This window comes from Hypanus sabinus, chromosome 14 (assembly GCF_030144855.1).
Source record: "Hypanus sabinus isolate sHypSab1 chromosome 14, sHypSab1.hap1, whole genome shotgun sequence".
Taxonomy (NCBI): domain Eukaryota; kingdom Metazoa; phylum Chordata; class Chondrichthyes; order Myliobatiformes; family Dasyatidae; genus Hypanus; species Hypanus sabinus.
Window position 1 is genome coordinate 65426365 of NC_082719.1, and position 18114 is coordinate 65444478.

The 18114-nt window shown below is 41.5% G+C and overlaps 1 protein-coding gene across 3 annotated transcripts in view; it reads left to right on the forward strand.

Moving 5' to 3' along the window:
- The first annotated feature begins 776 nt into the window (after positions 1–776).
- Positions 777–18114, forward strand: part of elovl7a (ELOVL fatty acid elongase 7a) — a 70819-nt gene continuing 53481 nt past the window's right edge. The window contains exon 1 of one of the 3 annotated variants that reach the window (XM_059989350.1): positions 777–870. The gene's annotated coding sequence lies outside the window, so the exon portion shown is untranslated. Of the gene's footprint in view, positions 871–13201; positions 13321–18114 lie in introns of those variants that run through there. The other 2 variants (XM_059989347.1, XM_059989348.1) reach the window with 2 other exon arrangements.

Genomic DNA, 18114 nt, shown 5'->3' on the forward strand with positions numbered 1-18114 from the left:
TTTAAAACAAATAAACAAGACAGAATGTGTAATGACTGGGACAAGGACATACACTATGAATGGTCGGGCCCTACAGATCAACAGAAGGATCTCTGTATACATGCCCAAAGATCCTTGAATGTGACATTGGTTGAGAAGATGTATGAGCCACTGCCTTCTTTGTTGTCCTTCAAGTGGACCACAACCTTGTCTTAGGGTTTGGAGGCTTGTGTACCTCAATGACCTGGAGTGCTATGTTGGCTGGAGTCAATGTCTTGTGCTGTGACTCTTGGCCGGGTCACCCATGCCAAACAGGTCAAAGGGTAGATACCAGACTACAAGTGGCTCACCAGTCCTCCATGTTTGGGGGTTCAGCTCGGGGCTAACAACCCTGACTGGTTAAAAAAATTCCTGTTAAGGAAATGGCACTATCCTGAATGCCAGTGATGTAACAAGCAGTAAATAACTAACTTCATTGTTGTGACTGACTCAAACTGAGCCACACAGAAGCTCTAAATGGGAAATATAAAAGTCTTTATTCATCATCAGACAAGAAAAACTGAGAGTTCAGGGTCAACATTTTCCTGTGAGGTTGAAATCGAAGGGTAACAAGTCCAGAGAACCCTAGATAATGAGGGATATCGAGTGCGAGATAACAGAAACAAAAGAAGCACACAAAATGAAAAATGTCAAAATAACATTTATTATCAAAGTACGTTCAGGATTTTACCATATACTACCTTGAGATTTATTTTCTTGCAGGCATTTACAGAAAAATATGGAATTTGTGGACAACTATACATAAACAAAGACTAACAAACAGCCAATTTGCAAAAGAGGACAAACTGTGCAAATAAAATACTGAGTACATGAGTTCCAAAATCATCAAAGGTGAGTTTGCAGGATGGTGAAACTGTCAGTCATAGAATCACTTCAGAGTTGTGGTGCGAGAAGTTATCCACACTTGTTCAGGAGTCTATTAGTTATAGGGTAATAACTGTTCTTAAACCTGGTGGTGTGGGACCTCAGGCTTCCATACCTCCTACCTGATGGTAGTAGTGAGAAGAGAACATGGCCTGGATGGTGAGGGTCCTTCCTTGATAATGAATGTTGCTTCCTTCTGCCAGCATTCCATCTAAATGTGCTTAATGGTGGGGAGGCCTTTTCCTGTGATGGACTGAAATATATCCACCATTTTCTGTAGACTTTTCCATTCCTGGCCATTGGTGTTTCCAACCTTTTCTGTTTCTGGGCATTGGCGCAGATAAATCCAAGTTGAAGTTGAGTTCATTATCATTGCGCAAATACATGTATGCACAGGAACAATGAAAATAACATCATGGATACATTACACCAGATAAGCAACATTTACAAGATAAACAAAACATAAATTATACACTTTTTTTTAAAACAAAAAAAAAGTTTGAACCAAAAAGCATTCTAATGTAAAGTGGTTAAAGTGTTCATTGCCCTTTTAAACTATGGTGTCTGGAGTTTTGGTGGTTAGTTCAAGATTTGAATAGTTGAAGGGAAGTAGCTGTTGAATCTGGTAGTGTGGAACTTCAGCTTCGTACCTCCTGCCCTATGGTGACTGCCAGAAGATGGCAGGGGAACAAACTTGTAGGTTTCAGTTGTACTGTGTTAATGATCAGCAAGGAGGAGATGTTGTGAACAATCTTTTTTGATTGATGTCTGCTGATGAGGAAGTTGAGTATTCAGTTGCAGAGGTAAATGCAGATGCCCAGGTCCTGAACTTTGATAATGAGTTTGAATGGAAGTATTGTGCTGAATGATGAGCTGCAGTCAATGAACAGCAACCTGATGTATGAGTTCCAGTTGTCTCGGTATTCCAGAGCAGAGTGAGGAGCAGGAGAAATTGTGGCTTCTGTTGGCCTGTTGTGGCTGTAAGAAAATTGGAGCAGATCTAGGTCATCTCTGAGGTAGGAGATAACTTGCACCATGTCCAACCTTTAAAAGCACCTCATTAAGGTTAGTAACTGTTTGTTATGGGTGTTTTATCTGTATATTAGGGACAAAATGATAACCAGAGAAAGAGTAGGGCCCATTTGGGACAACAGAAAATGAACCTGTGAAGCCAGAAGGTATAACTGGGATCCAAAATAAATATTCACCAATGGGACATAATTTGTAGCAGTGGAAGGGGTGGGATGTGCTCAATAAAGGAGAAGGTGTAGTTTTGGTGTAAGTTTTCTTAAGTGCAGAAAAGGTACTCATTGCTTAAACAGGCTCTTTACTCTGGAACACCTGAACAACTGGAACTTATGCATCGGGCTGTTGATCATCGGCATGGTAGCGTAATAGTTTGCACAAAACTTTGCAGTACAATTCATTTCCTACCGCTGCCTGTAAGCAGTTTGTATATTCTCCCCATAACTGCATGGGTCCACCCACAGTCCAAAGACATACCAGCTGGTAGTTAATTGGTCATTATAAATTGTCTCGTGATTAAATTGAGGGATTGTTGGGTGATGTGGCTTGAAGGGGCTGCAAGAGATTTAGTCCTGGCTTCCATGGAAGATGAGAAAAGTTTGCTGGGGCACTGAGTGAGATTTTTAAATCAACTCCAACCATAGGTTGAACTTTCAACCTTACTGATATCTTTCCTGTAGCTGGGTAACCAGAACTGAGCACAATAATTCAAATTTAGCCTCAGCAAGTCTTATATAACTTGAACACAACATCCTAATTCCTGTGCTCAGTGCTCTGATCTATGAAAGCCAATGTACCAAAAGTTCTCTTAATGACTCTGTCAACGCAGTATCAGGTTATTTTGGATCTGTATTCCCAGATCCCTTTGTTCCACTGCAATCTTCAATGTCCTACCGTTCACTGTGTATGTCCTACCCTGATCTGTTCTCCCAAAGTGTAACATCTCACCTTTGTCTGTATTTCATTTCATCTGCCATTTTTCAGCTGGCCAAGATCCCGCTGCAAGCTTTGATAGCCTTCCTTGCTGTCCACTGTGCCCCCAAACTTGGTGACGTCTGCAAATTTGCTGATTCAGTTTACCATAATTTCATCCAGATCACTGATATAGATGACAAACAACAACAGATTCAGTACTGATCCCTGTGGCACACCACTAGTCACAGGCCTCCAATCAGAGAAACCATCTACTACCTCTCTCTAGCTTCTCCCATGAAGCCAATGTCTCATTCAATATATCACCTCATCCTGAATACCAAGTGACTGAACCTTCTTGACCAACCTTCCCTACTGGACCTTTCAAAGGCCTTGCTAAATTCCATGTAGACAATATCCACTGCTTCTCCTTCAACTTTCCTAGTAACTTCCTTGAAAAATTCTATAAGATTGGTTAGACATAACCAAACGTGCACAAAGCCATGTTGACTATTCTAATCAGAAATTGTCTGTTCAAGTATTTATATCTCCAGTCCATTAGAATACCTTCCAATATTTTACCCACAACTGATGTCAGGCTCAGCAACCTATAGTTACCCTGTTTATTCTTGGAGCCTTAAACAATGGAACAACGTTAGCTATCCTCCAGTCCTCAGGCACCTCACCTGTGGCTAAGAATGTTTTAAGTACGTCTGCCAGGGCTCCTGCAATTACTAGCCTCCCACATGGTCTAAGGGACACCTTAGACCACCTGACACCTTGTCAGGTCTTGGGGACCTATCCAAACTAATTTGCCCTAAGTCAGTAAGCATCTTCTCTTCTGTACCCCAGATGCAGTCCATGACATCACCACTGTTTTATCTCAGTTCCATAGACTTTGTGTCTCTATTCTGAGTAAATACAAATTCCAGAAAAAAAATCCATTTAAGTGCTCCCATTTCTTTCATCTCCATATTCAGATGATCACACTGATCTTCAAGCGGACTAACTTTGTCCATTCCTATGCTTTTGCTCTTAATATATTTGTAAAAGCCCATGGGATTCTCCTTTACCTTGTCTGCCAGAGCAATATTATGCCTTCTTTTAGTCCTCCTGATATCCATCTTAAGTATTCTCTTGTACTGCACAAGTACTCCTCATTTGTTTCTTGCTGCATATATACCTGTGATGCACCTCCTTCAACTTAACCAGGATCTAAATATCCCCTGAAAACCAAGGTTCCTTAAACCTGTTAGCCGTGCCTTTTATTTTAACAGAAACATACAAACTCTATACTCTCAATATTTCACTTTTGAAGACCTCCCACTTACTAAGCATCCTCTTGCAAGAAAACAACCCTGTCCCAATCCACACCTACCAGATGCTTTTCATGCCATCAAAGTTGGCCCTTCTCCAATCTAAAATCTCAACGTGAGGACCAGTCTTATCGTGCTCCACCATTATATTGGAACTAATGGAATCAGAACCTTTTGTTTGATGGTGTTTGTTTTGTTTGGCAGTATTTTTAACATTGGTGGTTTTCATGGACATGGCTGAATGACTAAGCGTGAATTTGATTTGTGATCACTAGGTCAACAGTGTTCTAACACACACACTTCTGTCACCTGCCCTACCCCGTTTCCTGACAGGAGATCCCGTATTACACTCTCTCTAGTCCGGACCTCTATATATTGATTCAGGAAAATTTCCAGTACATACTTGACAAACTCTATCCCATCCAGTCCTTTTACAGGATAGCAGTCCTAATCAATATATGGAAAGTTAAAATCTCCTACTATCACACCCTTATTTTTCTTGTAACAGTCTGCTATCTCTCTACAAATTTGCTCCTGTAAATCCTGTTGACTGTTGGGTGTACTCCCAAACTGTAATAGAATCCCATGAACATGGCCATCCCTTTCTTAGTCCTCAGTTCCACCCATGTAGCTTCAGTAGACCTCCAGTCCATCCTGCCCAAGTATTGTGACATTTTCTCTGATGAGTAATGCCATCCCTCCCCCTTTAGTTCTTCCCCTTCTATCATGACTAAAGCAATAGAACCTTGAAACACTGAGCTGCCAGTCCTGCCCCTCCTACAACCAAATCTCACCAATGACTGCAATGTCATGATTCCACACACTGATCCATCCTGTATGCTCATTTGCCTTATCTGCAGTATTGCATGCAGTGAAGTAGGTGGAAATCAGAGCATTATTCCCACCATACTCTGCATTTAAGTTCCTGTCTTTGTATGTCAGCTTAATGCACACTTTCTCCACAACCACTCCACTAACTGCCCTGGCACTCTTGTTCCCATCCACCTGCAACTCTAATTTAACCCCCCCCCACCCCTCGGTGTAAACTTAGTCACAAGGATATTGGCCCCTTTAATTTTAGTTTCAAACCATACCAATTATACAAATTCCACATTCCCTGGGAGAGAGCCCAAGGTCCAAAAATCTGAAATTCTCTCTCTGGCACCAGCTCCTTAGCCACATGTTAAACTGTATTATCTTCCTATTTCTAGTCCCACGCAAGGGGCAAGTAGACATCCTGAGATCACCACCCTGCAAATCCTGTCCTTTAACTTGGCACCCAAATCCCTGAACTCACTCTGCAGGACCTTGTCACTCTTCCTGACCTTGTCATTGGTACCAACATGGACCACGATCTTAGACTGCTCACAATCACCCTTAAGAATGCTATGGACATGATCCATAACAACCCTCACCCTGGCACCTGCGAGGCAATATGCTGTCCAGGTATCTTGTTCTCCTCCACAGAAACTGCTGTCTATTTCCTAAACAATGAATTCCCCTATTACTACTGTTTGCCTCTTCTCTCCTCTTTGCTTCTATGTCACGGAGCCAGAATCAGTGCCAGAGAGACCTGACTGCTGTGGCTTTCCTCTGCTAATTTGTGCCCCAATCGTATCTAAAACAGTATACTTGTTATTGAAGGGAAAAGTCACAGAGGTATCCTGCACTGTTTGCCTATCCTGTTTCCCTCTCCTGATGATCACCTGGTTACTACAGTGAAGTAAGTGCAATTCAGAGCATTATTCCCACCATACTCTACATTTAGGTTCCTGTCTTTGTATATCAGATGGTATAATCTCTTACTATCTTTCCTTTCAGTCAGTCCTGACAAAGGGTCTCGGCCCGAAACGTCGACAGTGCTTCTCCTTATAGATGCTGCCTGGCCTGCTGTGTTCCACCAGCATTTTGTGTGTGTTGTTTGGATCACCTAGTTACCTGTGTTCTGCACCTTAAGTGTAACTACCTATCTGTTTCTCCTGTCGGTCAACCCCTCAGCCTCCCAAATGATCTGGAGTTCAACCAGCTCTAGTTCCAATCCATTACTGAAGATCTCCCTGTCTTCCCACATCCCACAAGCGGAGCATTGCACTGTCCTGACTACCATTCCCACTGCTTTGACTGTGCAATAAGAAAGAAAGAAACTTGCCAGAAACTTAACTTAGCCTCTGCCTCTTCTTGCCTAAGCCAAAGCTTCATGCTCCCCACTCTAACCCTGTCCTATTCATACAATAGTTGCTCCCACAATGGCTGCTCCACTTAAACCTGATTTTTTTTTACTGGCCCATCCAAAGGGACTATTGCAACAATCTGAAGCTCACTGAAAGTCCTGATAGTCCCCATTTGTTTTTTAAATCCCTTGCTCACTCGCTGATGATCATCGTGTAGTAGATGTGATTTACATTGACTTCATTAAGGCTTTTAACAAGGTCCCATATCGGAGACTGATACAACGTGGTACTGATAATTCAAGGAATTGGAGTCTGAGGGTGATGGTATAAAGTTGCTTTGCTGATTCATTGCCTGTAATCAGATCAGTACTGGGATCCCTGCTGTCTGCAATGTGTGTGTAGGCAGCCCTCGATGCCAGAGGATCATGGGTTTGCACCTCTAGTGGACTGTGACCTCTCCAGGACACAAGCCTGGGCAGGAAAATTTGAAGAACCGGCTGTTGTCCATGCAGCAGGCTCCCCCTCTCCACGTCACTGATATAGTCCAAGGGAAGGGGAAGCACCAATACAACTTGGCACCAGTGTCATTGCAGAGTTTGCCAGAGTGAAGCTGTGCACAACATCAAATTGCCTTAGGGACTCCCAGCTCTGGTTTTCTTCTTCGGGATTTACTCCTGAATCCTTCCCCATGGGTGGGTATGGCCGCAAGACAGTGGAGGTTTAAAATCAGAGTTTTCCTTCTAAGCGGCTGCTGTCCAAGGCTGACAAGACCCACCTGCCTAAAGCAACAGGTTTCGAGTGCCAGAGGTCCACCTTTGCCTCTTCTCTTGTCAGTAGAAACAGTTCCACTGGTCTTAGTAGATACACCACGTGTTGGCCAAAAGTTGGACTTGGTTTTCAAAGGCTGTTAGAGTTGCACGGCATTTGGAGCACTTTATAGGTAGTGGGAGCTTATCCCCACTATGACAACCTGAGGAACCTCTCTACAATATACATGAAGGATTGGTATGTGAATGAAGAAAGTATGATTATGGAAGGTTTGCAAGGTAGAGTTCTTGATAGTATGGAAGGTAGTCTTAAACTACAGCATGATTTTTGTGTGTTCCAGACTGAGAAATCCAGACAGATGTTGGATGATACATTTTGAGAGTATGATTGAGATAAGGACATACATTATGAATGGTAGGGCCCCACAGATTAACAGAAGGATCTCTGTATACATGCCCAAAGATCCTTGAATGTGACATTAATTGAGTAGGCATATGAGGGACCTGGCTTCAGTCTTGTCCTCAAAGAGGACCACAACCTTGCCGTAGGGTTTGGAGGCTTGTGTGCCTCATTGACTTGGAAAGCTATGTTGGCTGGAGTCAGGATCTTGTGCTTTGGCTCTTGGTAGGGTCATCCATGCCAAACAGGTCAAAGGGTACATGCCGGACTAAGAGTGGTCCAACAGTCCTCCAGGCTTGGGGGTTCAGCTCAGGACTCACATCCTCAACTGGTCAAAAAAAAACCCGTTACAGAAATGGCACTACCCTGAATGCCAGTGATGTAACAGGCAGTGAATAACTAACTTCATTGTTGTGACTGTCTCATGAGCCACACAGAAGCTCGAAATGGGAAATATAAATGTCTCTATTCATCACCAGACCTCCAGGAAAGAGAGAGTCCATGAAAATTTGAGAGAATCGCACGCTCCTGATAATATGTTTCATATTTCTTCAACACAACATACCGATCAACAATTAACTACAGTTTTGATCGCAAAAATCTCTAGTGCCATCTTTTGCTCCTCCCACTTCCAATCTACAAGGGGTTGTTGTTGAGCAGAGAATAGGCTATCACCAATGTGAGGCTGGTTATGGCATGTATTAACCCCACCTTCCATCCAACCTCAAACTACTGCAATTCACTAGCCACTGAGACAGGTCTCTGACAGTTAACATCTCCATGACCCTCCACTCATCTCTGAAGCACCTGGACAGTAAAGGCACCTATATTAGACTTGCTTATTGACGATAGCTCCACCTTCAATAACATAATCCCAAGCAAATTCATCTCCATAATCTAAGAGCTGGGATTCAACACCTGCCTTTGCAACTGGATCCTTGACTTCCTGACCAACAGACCACAATCAGTAAGGACAGGCAGCAACATCTCTGCCATGATTATTCTTAACACTGGTGCACTACAAAACTTCGTCCTCAGCCTCCCTACTCTCCTCCCTGTAATAGTGATGACTGTGTGGATGGATTCTGCTTTCACTCTATCTGTATGTTTAACTCTGTCTATATGTTTGACTGTATCTCAAATAACAAGGAATCAGAGTGCGATATGGATACAGAGAGCCTAAAGCCATGGTGTCATGACAACAATCTTCTCCCTCAATGCCGGCAAAATCAAGGAGCTTGTCACTGTTAGGGAGTGGTGCACAGGCTCCTGTATTTTACAATGATACTAAGGTTGATGTGGTTAAGAGTTCAAAACTCACAAAAGTTCTCAGGAGTGAACATAATCAATAGCCTGTCCTGCTCCAACCATATTGATGCTAAGGTCAAGAAAGCTCACCAGCACCTCTACTTCCTCAGGAGCCTGAAGAAATTTAGCATGCTCATCTTGACTCTTACCTATTCTTTTTCTAAAATGTATTTATTGAGGTACAGCATGGAATAGGCCCTTCTGCCCTCTGAACCACACCGCACAGCAATCCCCTGACTTAATTACAGGACAATATACAATGACCAATTAACCTACCGACCAGTAGATCTTTGGATGGTGGAGGAAGCCAGGTCACCCAGAGGAAATCTACACGAACATACAAACTCCTTACAAGCAGCGGCAGGAATTGAACCCAGGTTGCCTGCACTGTAAAGCGTTGTGATACATATCCTGTCAATGTGTTGCCCTTAATAGATGCACCATGAAAATTATCCTAACTAGATGAATCACAGCTTGGTATGGCAACTGCCCTGTCCATGACCGCAATGAACCATGAAGCTGAGGACACAGATCAGCACATCACAGAAACCAGCTCCTCCCTTTGATAAAGTGAAGCACGATAAGTTATTTGAAATATTGCAGGAAACTCTAGATCTAGATTTGAAAGACCTCCGCCTAATCAGAAATCTGTACTGGGAACAAACTATCGCTGTAAGAATAGATGAGGAAGTGAGTCAGTTTATGAAAATCAAGAGAGGTATTAGACAAGGGTGTGTTTTCTCCCCTGATATGTTTAATGTGCACAGTGAAACGATATTACAAAAAAAGAGATACCTTGGGAGTCAAAGCTGGCGGTGAAAACATGAATAATTTCAGATATGTGGATAACACTGTGTTAGTTGCAAGTATGGAGGAAGAACTAAAAAACTTAATTGATATAATTGTTGAAGAAAGTGCAAAAATGGGTCTATCTATCAATTGCAAAAAGGCAGAATGTATGGTGATACCCAAAAAGGAGGAGGATCCTATGTGCAGGCTGAGAATAGACGGGGAAGACATAAAACAAGTACAGAACTTTTGCTACTTAGGAAGCTGAGTGACATCAGATGGCAGGTGCGACATGGACATCAAAAGAAGAATAGGGATGGCAAAGACACCTTTACGAGAATGCAGGGTATACTGACCAACACTAAACTAGGTATGACAACCCACCTCAGAGTACTGAAATGCTGTTTATCCAGTTATGTCATATGATTCAGAATGTTAGACAATATCTAGTAACATGAGGAAATGAATTGAAGCAGCAGAGATGTGGTTTTTGAGGAGGATGCAAAGAATATCATGGACAAAACGAATATCTAACGATGTTATGAACAGAGCAAGCACAAAAAGAGAAATAATGTCTGAGATCATGAAAAGGCAATGTAACTTCATTGGACATGTGATTAGGAAAGAGGAGTTAGAATGCATAGTAATTATGGGAAAGATTGAAGGGAAGAAAGCAAGAGGAAGGCAAAGACAAATGATGATGGAGACAGTAACCAGAGAACTGGAAATTAATACCAATGAATTGATCCACTTGACCTGAAACAGGAGTGTGTAGGCCATGGCAGTCAATGCTCAAACTGGGCATGGCACCTGATGCTGATTATTTACGACCCTGGTCAGACCCCACTTGGAGTACTGTGCTCAGTTGTGGTCGCTTCACTGCAAGAAGGATGTGGAAACCATAGAAAGGGTGCAGAGGATATTTACAAGGATATTGCCTGGGTTGGGGAGCATGCCGTATGAGAATAGGTTGAGTGAATTTGGCCTTTTCTTCTTGGAACGACAGAAGATGAATGGTCACCTGATAGAGGTGTATAAGCTGATGAGAGGCATTGATAGTGTGGATAGTTAGAGGCTTTTACCCAGGGCTTAAATGGCGAGTACAAGAGGGCACAGTTTTAAGGTGCTTGGAAGTAGGTACAGAGGAGATGTCAGGGGTAAGTTTTTTATGCAGAGAGTGATGAGTGGGTTATGGATAACCCGAGGTAATATCTAAGGTAAGGTATGTTTGGCACAGCTTTGTGGGTCAAAGGGCCTGTATTGTGCTGTAGGTTTTCTATGTTTCTATAGACACTGTCTACATTTCTCACTGCTTCAGTGAAGCAGTCAGCAAAATCAAAGATACCAACCACCCTGGACATTTTGTCCTCTTATTCCCCCTCCATCAGACAGAAGATACAAAAGCCTGAAAGTACATAGCACTAGGGTCAAGGGCAGACTTTATCCTGCTGTTAAAAAACTATTGAGCAATAAGATGGACTCTTGACCTCACAATTTACCTCATTAGGGCCTTGCACCTTATTGGCTTTCTCTATAATTGTGACACTTTATTCTACAGCCTGTTCTATTTTTCCCTTGCACTCTTATAATGAATTGATCTAGAATCTAGAAGAAATGTTTCATTGTACCTCAGTTCATGTAACAATAATAAACCAATTTACAAATTTAAAATATGTAATGCTCCATTTTGGCAGGGTTTTCTGATGTTGTGGGCGGAATCCCTTGCTAAGAATTGAAAAGAAACGTTGGTTGACATACTGTGGCTGTGTCAAGATTACAGGTGATCCTGTGCTTTCATATAACAGCAGTTATTGTTCCACAAAATAAACTATATATATATCACACACACACTATATATATATACACACACACACAAATATAAACAATGATGATAATGCAATTTCTGGGATGTCAATATGTAATATATATTACGAAATAACCATAATTGCTGTAAATCATTTGCTACGATGTGTTAGTTATCCGTCCTACCCAGCTGCCACATTTCATAGGTGGTTTTGTATTTTCGTTTCTGAATATAGTTTATTGCACCATAAATTCCCAAGTAAGTGTAACTCCCTGGGTCGCCTCAGGCTCGCTCAGCTCGTTCTTGTCTAGGGGGAGCAGCCTTTGGCCCCGCCAAACTGGGTAATCAGCTGGTGTGGTTGCTGTGTGATGTCCCCGCCTCGCCCAAAAACAGACAGCACACCATATGCGATTAAATGAGTACAATTTATAAAGGTTACTATAAGTGATTAATAACGATACAGTATATATGAAGAGAAAATTAAAGAAAAGGCGCCAAACTTATCAAAGTCCAAACCACTAAGCACAACCATTGGAGCTCAATTTCTGAAGTCTTCTGGCCACCATTCGATCCCCTCCGAACTCCTCGACTCGCAGCTCAGGACCCTCCGAACTCCTCGACTCTCCAAACAGCTCAGGACCCTCCGAACTCCTCGACTCTCCAAACAGCTCAGGACCCTCCGAACTCCTCGACTCTCCAAACAGCTCAGGACCCTCCGAGTGATCAACCAAGCACATCTAGCTTCATCCCCCCCCCCTCCTCGGAGAATCTCCCGGCCTCGGACCCCCCTTTGGGGTCCGATCCTCGCCCAGCTTAGAGCATTGCGTCCTCTCGACCCCCTCGCGCCGATCTCCCCAATAGCCCGTCAACAAAAGCTTACAGACTCAGAAGAAAGAACATTAATCCCCATTTGGTTTACAAAGGAATACCATTCTCGTTATCAGTAAATTAGCATTCCTGCTAGTTAACAAAAGGAAACCCTTTCCCAACAGTAACAAAAAAAGAAACCCTCTTTACATAAGCATTAGTTTTTTAAATGGCCTTACGTGAATTATTGATTCAAATTATCAAATCATAAATTCCCATTCTGGTTCCACGTGGAGTTATTAACAACTCGTTTATTTAAAGCTGAGTCATTGTGGTACATTATTAAATCGAAAATTGTAATTGTACAAGATCGTACATATTAAATCATGTGAAATGATACAAACCAAAAAGTTGCTTTTTAATTTAAGAACAAATAACAGCTTCAAGTCTGTCCGCAAAAATAAACCTTTTGGGGCAGTTCTTGCCGGATCTTGCAGATATGGAGCCCTGTGCTCAGTATGTGATCACAGCCTCACAATGGCTGGCGATCTCCAAATTCCACCAGAAACCTAATCACAAGGCAAAGAGAAAAAAACCTCTTCATGACCCGTGGGTAAATTGGAAGACCTAGTGTGCCAGATTACGTTAAGGCTCTGTTTAAAATAAACGAGTAAAGATCGTATTTCGGTCAGTTTAAGGTTAACTACTTTAATCCATTAATGTGGCATTTCTCAGTTTGCGGCGACAATGATGAATTAACGTGACTCAATTGCATTAATAATAGTTCATTATAGTGGGCGATAAAACCTGGTTTCCAGGCTGTACTGTACCAGGATTTCTTAAGAAACTTCCGGAGAAACTGGTTTTTGAAACAAGGAACCTAGTATGTCATACCTCGACAATGAAGTGAGATAATTGATTCCTGAAGCACGCCTGTACCTGGTTCGACCGCTCTTGCTGCCGCTCTGAATGCTAATTAAGAAAGCGCAGCCAATCACTCGCAGCCCAAGTTCAGTGTTAGATTAGTTCCACCCATGACGCCAGGAGGAACGCCGGTAAGAATAGCGTAAGGTGTTTCGTCGTGCCCTCTTCATTCACGCTTAACTTCGTTAAACAGGTGGGAACATTTTAGTTGTGACTTTGGAGTTTATTTTATGGTTCTCAATTATCTGAAAAGTAATTCAAGCAACTACTTTGAACGAAGTTTATATTTTACGCGTGTTTCTGTGAACACGTTTAATTTGTATTTTCTTATCCCTCACGCGAAGTCTTATTCAATTGATTCTAATTTTAAAGAACCCTAGGACATATGTAATAACATCATTGAAAAATAATACGCTGTGACTCACTTGATTTGTCCGTTTATGAAATGGTCTTGAAGATTTTCAAAAGTCATTCAAAACGAGGTGGCGTTAGTATTGCTTTAATGACTGCATGAAATTGTCTTTTGTTTTCATAGAGGTATGTTGCTGTTTACTCGGATCATCTTACTGATAAGGGAAATCTTGATATTTAATCTGTTTCAAATGTCATTTCAACTTTGGAAATAGTAATTCAGTATCTGGTCTTGACTTGATGTTTAGAATTGCTTGAAATGTGCTTCTATTAGAATTGCAAATTTCCATTACTGGAATTAACAAATTCTGAACATCCTACGCGATCCAGTTCACCTCTCTGCCACTATTTTTTTTTCCAGTTATTTCCTCCCGACCATTTTTCTAATCCTTCCTTTGAGGCCATTGGACCCCATTTAACTGGCATTAAAGTTCAAAGTGAATTTATTTTCAAAGTACATATGCTACCCTGAAGTTCATTTTCTTGCAGGCCTATTTTATAAAAACTATAAATTAAAGACCCAATGAATGAATTTTATTACTTTAAAGTGAAATTTTAAGCCTGACAAAGTGTATGCCTATCATTTAAAGCAAAGAAGAACTCTGCCTTTTGCTTTTTTTTCCCATTCACTAGCACTGATTTCAAATAAGTGGTTAACTATAAAATCCACTTGGGTTAATGTTTCAGTGCATAAGATAATACAGCGCAGTGCAGGCCTTTTAGGCTACCATATCTTTGCCATATCTTCCAGTCGAAACAAACCCATCTCAACTGCACATGGTCTGTATTCCACTATTCCTTGCCTGTTTGTATACCTGTTTAATTGCCTCTGAAATGTTGCTATTGTGTTTGCTGTCACTTTTGTTGGCAGCACATTCCAGGCAACTACCATCCTCTTTGCAAAAAAACATTAACTTTGCCCTCTCATTTGTATTTGATGTTTTCATCCTGGGGGAAAAAGACTTGGGCTAACTTTACTGTTTTTCCTTTTTGCATTTGCCCTCAACTCCAATGCATCCAATTATGAGAATCCAAGTTTGTCTTATCTCATTGCTTCTAAAACTCCCAAGACACCTTCCTGGCAAAATGGTGATGAGATACAGTACTGCAGATGATGGAATCTGGAGCAAAAACTAACTTAGAAGAATCCTAGGTGTGCAGCATTTGTGGAAGCTAAGGTTTGGTTAATGTTTTGATTTATCCTCCCTCTCTGCTTTCAGTCCTGACGGGCACTGACCCATGATGTTGACCATCCCCCAAGCCTCTACAAATGCTGCATGACCTCCACTGAATGTCAGCAATTGTTTTGTGTAACTTCCGGGTAGACCTCTTCATCTTCACCAAAGCTTGTATATCCTTACTATCGTGTAGTGACCCAACTCCACAAATTACTTCATGTTTAATACTCTATTGCAACCAGAGTTCTTAATTTTTATACAGTGTGTCCCACCTGATGAATACCTGCTCTGCCTTTACTATCCTATGGACTTGTGCTGTCATTTTCAGGGAGCAATGGCTTTGCATCCCCAAGGTCCTGTTGTACATCATCGCTTAAGGCCCAGTCATTGGTGGCATTTTTTCCTCTAGTATTTCACTTCCCTATATGCAGTACTTCTCTATCATCTTGATTTTTAAACTCCATCTGCTCTATCTGTGCCTCCATCTCCATCTGAAGTATGTCCTACTTTATTGTTTGAAAACCTTCCTTGCTATCCACAACTTCAGTTTGTCCTGACTGCAAGTATTAATCACTCAATGTAGATTTTCATCAAGATCATTAATGAAAATACATTTTGCAGACAAGATCCTAGCACTGGTTCCTGAGCACCACAAATGGTCATAAACCTCTAGTGAGAGGAACCCTTTACTGTCCTCTGTCTTCTGTGACCAAGCCAATATTGTATCTAATTTACCTGTTTACTGTTGACCTTTTGTGACTTTATCTCCTTGGCCAGTGTACCATGAGGGATCTGGTCAAATGTTTCCCTAAAATCAATGCAGATTACATCCACCACCCTATTCTTAGCAATTATGTTAATCACTTGTAACAAACTCAAATTTGTGATGCAAGATGTACTGTACACACCATATGACACTACCATGGTGATGGTTCCTCCTTAATCCTGAGTCCTACTTTGATGACTTCATTGTGCGAGCCTTCCAGGTGTCTGCTCTGAGTGCAACTTGGCCATTCTCTAATTGATTATGCAAGAATGCTTCCTAATCATTAACTCATATTGATTACAAGCTACTGCCTGCTTGCCCCCAAATAAATTGAGTTTTGTGCCCACCAAAATGACAGGCAATGAGAGCTGAGTAAGCCAACAATACTAACAATCTTTGTGACATGAGGGGTATGTCATTTGGGAGAAGGTAGCCAACAGTGAGGCTGGTGAATCAATAACATGCAATAAAAAAATGGTGGATATACTGACTCCATTTTCGCATCAGTCATCACTGTGGAGGACAGAGCAAAGAACCCTAAGATGCATGCTTCGGCGAAGTTCACATCACGGGAAGGAACATGAAAAAAATCTCAATCACTAGTGATAAAGTATTAGAGAAACTTGTGGGGCTAATAGTAGGCAAATTGCCAGGATCCAAAAACTGGAATGGGGGGGGGGGGGGTTTGAAGGAAGTGTTTGCAGAGATGGTGGGCTCATTTTAAAAACTTGGAGTTCCAGTGAGTTCCAGTGCGTTATCGGAAGGTTGGTTGTTTTTTTTTCCCAGTGTGAATCCACAATTCAATAAGATGAGACATAGGAGCAGAATTAGGCCTTTTTGACCCATCGAGTCTGTTCTGCCATTCCATTATGGCAGATTTATTAATCCTCTCTACCCCATTCTCCTGCCACCTTCCCGGTACCTTTGGTGCTCTTACTAACCAAGAAACTATCAGCCTCTGCTCAGCTTCCACAGCCATCTGTGGCAATGAATTCCACAGATCAGTCACTTGTGTAACAGTGTAGCATCCGCTATATGGGCATACAATCAGTAAGCTATCTGGTGTAATTATATTTATTTTTTAATTTTTTTGTGCTGCGTTGGATCTGGAGTAACAATTATTCTGTTCTCCTTTACACTTGTGTACTGGAAATGCCATTAACCAATCTTGAATCTATTGGAAACGTCCTCTCCACATGCACTCCATCTAGGCCTTTCAATATTCGATAGATTTCAATGAGCTTCCACCTTGTTCTTCTCAATTCCAGTGAGTACAAGGGGAGGGAGGGAGAGAGAGAGAGAGAGCGACCCACCCCTTGCAACATAGGCAACACAGAAAATGCTGGCCGAGACCTGAAACAGTGACTGTGTTTTGTCCTATAGATGCTGCCTGGCCTGCTGCGTTCCACCAACATTTTATGTCTGTGTGATGCTTCAATTTCCAGCATCTGCAGATTTCTTCATGTACACATGGGCAACAGCTTGTTCTCCATATTGTACTGCCCTGGCTTGCATATTCAGACAGCTAGGACACAATATTCATAGTCAACTGTGACTGACAGGGGCCTCAGACTCAGATTTAATTTTTCAAAATAATTCTTATTCTAATTTATAGTTTTTCTTGAAATTACAATGTACTGCTGCTGCAACACAACTAATTTCATGACATATGCTAGTGGTATTAAATCTGATTCTGGTTTGTTTAACATCTATTGTTGGTAATAGACTTTAAATAATATTTAAGATGCTAGTCAATAATCAATGAGGAACTATTTGATCATTTAAGAAAGCTGAGTATAATCAATTTTATCAATGTAGTTTTATGAATAGTAAAGCATGTTGGACAAATTCAGTTGAATTTTCTGAGGACGTGATATGAAGAATTGATTGGGCAAAGCCTGTTGATGTAGTGCATTTGGATTTCCAAAGGGCATTTGACAAATTTACCACTTAAGAGACTGATGCATAAATTACAAGCTCAGAATATGGGTGGAAGTATATTATCATGAATTTGTTGTGCCTGCTCGAAATCACAGGAGAGACACTGAAGCTAGTGATATAGAAGTGCTTTTTTTAGCTCAAGCATTCATCATTCTGAAGACGTTCTCTATAGAACCTCACACACCCAAAGGTACATCCCAATTTTTTTATGCCCTTAAGATCAATGGTAACAGTAGCTGATACAGTGACTGTGATATTGTTTCCTTAAGTATTTTGGGTTGAATTTGCTTCTTTTGAATTGAATATCTACAATGATGGATACCTCTTAATGTTCAAACACCTTTGTTACAAAGTATTTCACACAAATAATCAGAAAGCTTCTGGGGGCAGCAATCCCAGACGCCCAAAATTAATGTTATCTGAGTTACCTGACGAAGATTCCTCCAGCGTGTTGTGCGTGTTGCTTTGACCCCAGCATCTGCAGAGTATTTTGTGATTTAATGTTATCTGGTCTGCCTCTGAGTGTACAAGTGCCATAAGTACCTAAAACTATTAGTTGCCTATACTTGTGACCATGTTTGATATGATAAGTGACAACGTCCATCTGGTCCGCCAGCTTGAACTCTAGTCACAATGGTGCAAGTAATTTGCGCATGCTGCCTGGTTTGATGTAAAATAGTAGCGCTGTATT